Raw genomic sequence first — 8,846 nt, 5'->3', positions numbered from 1 at the left:
AGGCACACTTGTGGCTGGTGGAAATTGGGGCAAAGCACAGGTAGATGAGAGTGAAGCCTCTCTAAGGATGTGGCTGGCGAATCTGTCTTTCCTGAGTTGACCTTGCTCAGTGAAAGTAACCGGGGCAGACGGACAGCCAAACTTGGAGTATGCCACAACACTGTTTGGTTATACACAGAGTTTCTGAAAGCTTTACTTGAGGGCCTGGCTGTATTTGTAAGAAACAGTCTTTTAAGGAATAGAATAGTGAGAACGAGCCCAGTTCATACTGCTACTAGTCTGGTTTTACACGAGAATAACTCCTCTGGTGTTGTACCAAATTACAATTGACACAGCATTGTGAGTGAATCAAGCTTCGTGAAAGAAGAGCCTTAACACTGGATGCCGGCATGACCACAGCGGCACCATGCATGTGACCAAGCTCCACCTACACAATGCAAACAACAAATATTCTGAATCTGGAATTGATTCTGGCATCTAGTTTTGTGGCAAGCATTCTGGTACAGGTTCAGCACAGAGGCAGTAAACATACTACTGTCTCCTAATGCTTGGCCTCACTTAAATTTTTTTCTTAAGTTTCCTTGACCTTGGATAAGCTTAAGCTTTGCAGGCTTAAATGCTTACTTTCATTAGGGAGCTGTGGGTTACTGTTCCCGTGCCAGCTGAGCCAAAAGGTTGGTCCCTCTTGGAGCTGCAGCACACCTGGTCTGTGTGGCTTCCCCGGGAGGACAGCCTGTCCCTCCAGTGGGCTGGACGCTCGCCCTGCAGCCTGGGGGGAACAATAGGGCCCTTGTAGTCCTGCTAGCGTGTGTTAGGAGCAGCTTTGGACATTTAGCCCTAATGTTGCAGTTTTGCATAAAGTAAAAATCTGAGTGCTTGTACCCGCTGTGTTACACCTCTGTGGTTACGGAGAAACATCACTGCAGCAGCTTCTGTTTGTGTCTGGAGTAACAGATGTGCAATATGCCATTCTGCAACATCAGCCTGGATTGGTTGGGTCGTTGAATTTCATTTTCTCTTCTGCTTCATTGCTGGTTTTTTTGTTTGTTTGTTTGTTTGTTTTTTTCAGAGTACTCCTCTAGTGTTTCCTGCTGTTAGACTGCATGCCCCCAGCGATGCTACTGCTATTACAAAATGAATTTTGTCTTCCTGCTACTACCTTTTACAGAGATTCAGGTTTCTTCTATGTGGATTTATTTTTAGAGAGATCCCAGGATTGTTTACCCGATTCCTGTGTTTCTGTGGCTTCGTAGCCTCTGACTACTGAGAAGATGGATGTTATTGGCCTTAGCACAAGCATGATGGGCACGGGCTGTGTGTCGGCTGGCAGTGATGCCCTCCTGTCACTGTCCTGTGCCAAAGTCTGAGGGGAACAGGCGCTTTTGTCTTTCAGGGTGGGAGAATGCTACTTACTCGGCATTAGCATCCTCGCTTACTATTGCTCAATCTTAGCTGCTCTGCTGGTAAAAGTGATGTTTGGTGGTTGCATGGCCAGCATAGCTCTACATCACTCTGTACTACGTGTTGTGTGCACTGCTTTCCAGTGGTCTGTCCCACAGGGCAAGGACTGCTTGCTCAGTTTTCTGCGGGTACAGCAGTAGGCATTAAATAAAAATAAGAATTAAAAATAAAAAATATATATATAATAGAAAGAAAACAGAAAACCCAACCAACACCCAGAAAGCTGGTTGCAGAAGGACCATACTCCTACACAGATACAAAGCAGCGGCAGGGCAGCCGGGTGCATCCGCGGCCCGCGATTTACAAGTGAATGCCATCTTCTCCCGAGCCATACGGAAGGGGAAGGGAGCGAGCCTCGGCGGTGTCTGGAGGGCCCGCAGCACCAGAAGTAGGCCAGTTTGTGCCTCGCCCTGCGCTGGCAAACGGCCAGGCTTTGTGTACTCCAGACACCAGATGGGAAGCAATTAGGAGTGTGACAAGCAGGTCATCTGGCAGACACTCCGCGGACCTGCTGCCGCATAATTTTTGGCGGGAAGGGGAAAAAGCTTTTTCTTCTCTCCCCCCTTTTTGTTGCTAATACCACCTCGCTCCTGACGGCGCCCTTCAGAGAAGGCGCACGGGCTGGGCACGGAGCGCCCCATGGGTGCCGAGTTGTCGCTCCCTTTGTGCCCTTTCCGACGCTTACAACAGCGCAGGCATTTTCGCCTGGCCAGCACCGAGCAGTGCTTACGCCTGTGTTTGTGTGGTGTGCAGTTTGCAAATACTGGCCCGCGGTGCTGGCATGAAAGTTTTCCTGGCTTGGCTGAGAAGGAGACCTCCAGCATGGGGTCTCCTCCGGTGCCCACCTCCTCCTGCTCCATCATGAGAAAGCAGCACAGCCCTCCTGGGTCCATGTCTGCCAGGCTGGGGCAGGCAGGGCCGTGGCGGGCCCTCATCGGCTCATCCTCAGACCGTGGCCTGTAAAAGAGGAGTTTTGCCAGCCCGGACAAATCAGCTTAGCTGCATCCAGCTGGGGCTGACAATGCGGCCCCGCCGCTGACAGCGTGTGGCTAATTGCGTCGGGGGACGTGTAAAATGTGCTGCTTGTTCCAGGGCTTTTGTGCCACAGGCTGGGGAAAAGTGGGAAATGGGGTCCAGGCTGTTCGGTATCATACTTTTGGGGAGGCCAGTGCCAGAGCCAAGGGGAAAACTGGAGTTATCTGCAGTGCAGGGCTGAGATCCATCACTGTAAATAACACACAGGTGAGTTGTTAGGTCTTGAGGCTCGGTCCTGGTGCTAACTCTGCTGCTTGAGACCATGGATGCCTTAGTGAAGGCACGTGCTGCAGAGGTGCCTGGAGCTGGCCCTGCTTGAGCAGTCACAAATTTACAGGAGTTAAGGAGAAAAAAAAATCACTATAAGGGTGCAAGGTAGGACTATGATAGGATGAGAAAAAAAGGATAATATTCAGTTTGGATCTCCAGAGCTAACTGCACAAGATCAGCGGCATGCTGAAGTGACAGCACCTCTGTGCTGTGGCTCCAAAATGCTCGTTGTGGGTCTGCCTGTTGAGGAGTGCCAGTGCCCCGTCTTTCCCCAAAACCTTTTTACCACACAGAAGCTGGACAGTGATGTAAAACCCCCTATTTAGGCTTGATACAAGTGGAAAAAGATCGATTCCTGTTCCAATGGGCTGAAATGAGCTGGGAGCAGCCAGAAAAGTGCCACCACAACCTCATTTACCTCCAGCTTCACCCCAAACTTCAGTTAAATTCTTTATTCTAGTGCATCAAAAAGCAGCTTGCAGAGCACAGGGTTTGGCTCTTTTGCCTGTCAGACACTGGAGGAAGGATGTATCCGAGTCATCTCGAGGTATTTCCAAGAATACCTGACTTCATGGAAAGTCCCAGCAGCACTGTCCCAGCCCTGCTGGCAGCCGAATGCCTGCTCTGCCCCAGATGGCACCGCTCAGCCCTGCCTATGAAGGTATTGAATCAGCAGGCAGCAGGCCAGGGGGAATGGTGTGTGAATGTTTATTCCCAGATTTCTGAACCTCCCTTTTCTCTTTTATTAGTAGTCAGCACTGAAGGCTTCAGCCCTGTTATTTGGGTGTGATTTGGACCTCTGACTTTTTCAAGGCAAGGAGGTTTCAAGCCGGCAAGGTGGATGTGGGGTGATGCAGGTGCCAAAGCGGTGGCAACCAGACCGTAGCTGCTTTGCAAGGTGCAGCTTGGGCGACTCCTCTACCACACCACAGGAGCTTGTCTCGTGTCCTTTGGGGCAGGCAGGAGTAAAAAGGCACCACCTGAGGTACCACAGGGCCTCCATGCATCTCTGCCTCCTGCTTTGAGACCAGATGCCCTGTGAGGGCCTCACCAGAGACGCAACCACCCCAGTGTACTAGTATTGAGAGGCTGGGAAACTTTTCCAAATATCTCCTCTGGTTGTTTATCCAGTCCTGGGGACCACTTCAGTTTCTCTTTCAAAGAGTCTATCCAGGGAGGAGAATGATTAGAGGCTTATTTCTTATTATTTTATTTATTTATTTATTTTTTTCATCTCTCCCACTGATGGGATAACCCACCTCACACATGCTGTAGTCAGCTAAATAGCTTGATATTTCTACATATTTCTATTTATGATGTAAGCAATTAAAAATGATTAGCTAAGCTTTGGTTTTTGGTGTTACTGTCTCAATTAAAAAAACAGGCATTGAAAGAGTCAGAGTGCTGATTAACCCAATTTTTAAGGGTTTGCTATAGACAAATCTTTTGCCAACTTGCTTCAAATCTGTTGGAAAACCTACTTGCCTCCTACTTCACAAGAACAGATGTCAGATATCCAATGTTATGAAGGCTCTGGAATGGAGTTATAAAGCAGAGTTGCATTTTTCACAGGAAAAGTTTTCTTTAGTCCAAAAAAATTCCTTGCAAGACTTTCTGTGCCATTGAACAGCTGAATACAGCCTCACTAGGATTAGCACAACTTCCCGGCTGAAGTGCCCGGTAACTTATGAAGCAGAAGCTTCATAATTTTGTTTTGTTTCGCAGTCCTCGTTGCTGGGACGACTGCTTTGACGGCGGCGGCGTTGCTTCCTGACCTCCACCTTGCTCTCCTTGGCGTGGCGGCGGCGGCAGCAGCAGCAGCAGCAGCAGCAGCGCTGCGTTTTGCAGTGTCAGCTCTCGGCGCGGCTGTGCCCAAGCAGGCATGACCGTGCCGAGGGCTGGCATCACCCAGAAGTGCCCTCTCAGGTGCACAGGGGAAGGACTGGGCACGCCTCGGGGCCTTTTGCATGTCTCTTCTGCTTTACGGTCCAGCGTGCATTCTTCCCCCAAAAAGGGAGCGGTGGGCAAACCGACTGTGTGCTGCCTTTTGGCTATTCTGATGCTATGCAAAACGTGACTGTGCAAGTAGGAAAATGTTCGTTTAAAATAAAGTGGAGTAAACTGCGAGGCAGGTGATGCTGCGGGCACAGGGCCTGACCGTCGGGGTGCCTGTGCCTGTTCACCTGCCTCTACATTGGGCTTGTTTATGAGGCTGCTAAAAATGATAACTGTATTTGTGGTGAATCCAACCTGATCACTGAGTGGAGGGACATCCTTCACATGTCCATCGTTTTCAAGCTGATTTGTTCTTCTTTGAACTCGGCTGCTAGGTGTTTTTTTTTTTTTTCTTCTTCATCTAACTTTATTAAATATTCATCTCTTTTTTCCTCCTGAGCACTTTAATTTATTGATCTCTGTGCCCCTTAATTGAAATTATAGTTCTGCCACTTAAAAAAAAAAATAAAAAAAATTTTTAACACCATATAGAGTCAAACCACTCACTTACACACTAACTCTACAGAGTTCATGTTGAAATTTTTAAATCTCTCATAGGGTATGCATGGCTATTTGGCATCTGTATCATTTGTGGAGTTTGCTTATAGCTTTCTGAGTAGGGATTTCATCTGAGAAATCTGACTTGTTCCACTTTTGTTTATGTACATGAGTCATGATATTGTATCTTTTCTGGCTGGGTAACTCAGAGATGTGAAATTTGTCATGCAAATGCTGACATTTGCATTATAAATGATATCTGTAAAAAGTATATGTTATTCCCCAAAACAGAGATGTGTCTGTGAGCAGCCCATTGAGCAAACCTCTTTGCTACAGGACCTGAGTGCAAAAGGGGAAGAAAGGCAGGCAAAACATATCTGAGATTTTTTCATGCATCAGTAGGAATTATTCTGTATAGTAGTCTAACTTTAAATTCACTACAGTTTATTTAAATAAAGTGGCATGCAAATAAATGATGGATATTTTAAGGAGTTGCTCTGTCACAAAGATGTTTTGAAGTGATGAGAATAAATTAAGAACTATTTTTGGAAATGAAATACAAATTACTGCAAGTGTGATGCTAAACATGGTAAACTATCCTCACACAGTCTATTTCAGTCATGTCCGTGCCCCAGTTAGTCTCTCTGTAGTGCTGGGGAACCACAAAACCCTAAAATGACAAGAAACGTGTCTGAAAAATGCATCTTCCCATAGATGTTACAAAGTGTGACAAGGTGCATGTGCCAGGCAGTGCCAGCAGCGATGCTGTGAGCTCTGTGCGAAATGGTACAGTTCACTTATGTCGTGATCACCATTTCACATTTTTCTGGTGCTGGGCTGGAGCTGACCCAACATTGTTTTCTGCACAGGCTCATCTGGAAATGATACTGCACGTCCACATCCTGAGCCTGAGCCACACTGCTGTTTTTAGGGGATGGCTGAAGGTCAGGCATTCGTGGTGGAATTCCCAGCAGAGGCCAGGCTGTTCTCCCACTGCCTGCAAAAACATCGTGCAGAGCCCCACAGTGTGGGTACCCACCAAGGGTACACTCCTGCCTTGGTTGTTCTGAACGTAGACTGTCCATAACCAAAGCAGCAGAAGAGTTGTGCCTTCTCATGAGAGCTGAGGGGACAAGTCCTCCTCTGAGGGACAGGGTTTGCAAAGTCCAGGTTGGTGAAGGATGCCAACACCATGTGTTTTCTTTCCTTGCTGTTTCTCAAGGTCTTTCCCCTCACAGTCCTCAGTCAGCTCCTCCAGTTCCAGTGTCCCTGTGCCACCCACCTCATGTTGGGCCTTGTGTTGTGCCTTCCGTGGTTCAGCCTACGCTTTCTGAAGGCCATGTTCTGTTTAAGGTAAGCTGAGTGATTTTGCTGCCAACTGGTAGGACTGAAAATAGAGAGTACTTGATTTTATTTTTTTCTAGGGCCTTAATTACCCTCGAGGAGTCTCTGTCTTGGTGCTCTTATGTGATGGGTGGGAGGGAGGCGACACTGCTCACCTCCCAGGGCCACAAGGAGATGAGACGTCATTGTCCATAGTGCTCTTCTGGTCAGATGAGTAAACATATGTGTGATGTCTAATGCCTGGCTGTGCCAGGGCTTTTCTCTGAGTATCTAATAAAAATGTGTGGGTTTTCTACCAGTACAGTACTGGGACCGTTCACAAACACGTAATTAAGGGCTCTTCCTGTGGGGGAACAAACCTTGGATTTTTGCCATCAGATATGCATGTTCTTCAGTATGACAAAACCTGCCTTCATTTCTCACAAAAGCCTTCCAAAAAGCTTTGAAGTCACAAAGATCCATATCTTACCACATGCTACGTGTTTCTTTTATTTTTTTGTATGAACAGGATGTATTTTATTTGAATCAATAAAATAGGTATCTACTACAATACAAGAAATCTTCACAGCAGTTCCTGGGATACAGAGGAATTAATTATGCATCTTGCAAATCCTTCTCAGACACAAATTATAAATTAAATAAATAAGGAAACCATAAATACACATTTCAAGATACAGCAAATTTTATGTAGAAACATTAACCGTCTCTTCTCCATCCTCATACTGCTTAAAGCTATTAATTAACAGAATGAAATACTAAGGTACAGCTCCCAACAGACAAAACTCTTGCTGCCCTGGACTGAACTCTCCAGGCCACATAAGCTACAAGTGCTCAGTGTTAATTACCCCAAATGCAGCAAATGGTCATTTCCCTCTGTTTTTCTGCTTTTTATTTTTGTTTTGCTTAGGGAATAAGTCTTGTTATTAGTGTTCTCCCTACTCCTTGAACGTATGTGTTGCTGTACAAGCAAACAGTCCCACTGGATGCACTAGGTTTACCTATTCACATAAAAATAGCATGTGCCAGCAAGGCCAAGGCCAGTGGCAGGGCTGGGGGCAGGGGAGGGGATAGTGTGATTTGTGATATTTGTAAAAACACATTTCAGGAAAAAACTGGGGATGGCTCCAGCTCAGTTCAGCCACAGAGGACCTGATGTTGGCAGGGTTACACTGTCCAGACTATTGCAGGTGGGCAGTGGGTCAGGCTCCAGCTGAAAGGTTTCACATCACACAGACCTTGGTTTCTCAGGTTGTCAAGCTGTGAACCTTTCCTGTGTACCTCTCCATCCTGCTCACCCCAAAGCCAATGGACCTGGTTGCTTTTGCAGCCTTTCTGTCCTGCCTGGGCTGTGCCTTGGTACTTCTGATTTGGTGGCCTTTGGCGGTGGATCGCTGCCCAAGCCTGCACCTCTGTAGGCTGTAATCCCAGGCTCTCTCAGTTCTCCACTGGAAGAGAAACTGGGAATACCTTTTTTCAAAGCCCAAGCTGAAGATATCTTAACACAAGCAGTGGATGAAGTCGGCAGATGCCACAAGTGCAGAAATTACTTGGGTAGTTGTGGAAGGAAGGGAAGGAGATGTAGCTGCAGTTAAACTGCTGGCTGCAGTCATACCATTCACACCTGCGGTGCATCGGTGGCCACCCATTCATTTATGCTTTGGAGCACTGGCAGTTAGATCACAGAAATCATGACTGCTATGAGCTGCAGGAGCCATAGTTTCTCCAATTTTATATTTAAAATTGTGTATTTCAGCAAACCAAACTCTTGTACAATGACCAGGGTAGCACTTATGTGAGACAAGTATTGTTCCTGACTAATATAATGTTGCCTGTAATTCTGGCGACATTTTTTGTATTACTTTTTTTTTTTTTTTTTTTTTTTTTTTGAGGAAAGCCAAGGGACCATGATCAGCAATTTCTAAGTTTGAAAAAAAAAAAATGGGGGTAGGGGATTCCATTGAATCCACCAGCTCATAAGCAAAGGTCTGGTATATGCAAATATCTCACATTTAGTTGTCTACTTGCATCATTTATGTATTTTCTTTTCTACTAGCATTTTGCACACTTAGGAAAATGTTCTGTACCACACAGGTAGAACGCAAGTTACTGACTTAATAAGCAGGTTCAGTGGAAGAAAGTATTTCTTGAGGTTATTCAGAAGCTCATAATTTGAACTGGCAGGGCACTTTAAAGCACCAGTGACTTGCCATGTGGCAAAGTTTGGTAAATCTGTATTTGCAAAC

The sequence above is a fragment of the Aythya fuligula genome, chromosome 2 (genome assembly GCF_009819795.1).
Source record: "Aythya fuligula isolate bAytFul2 chromosome 2, bAytFul2.pri, whole genome shotgun sequence".
Lineage (NCBI taxonomy): Eukaryota > Metazoa > Chordata > Aves > Anseriformes > Anatidae > Aythya > Aythya fuligula.
The sequence above is the reverse complement of the archived record's forward strand: the minus strand, read 5'-3'. Positions refer to the sequence as shown.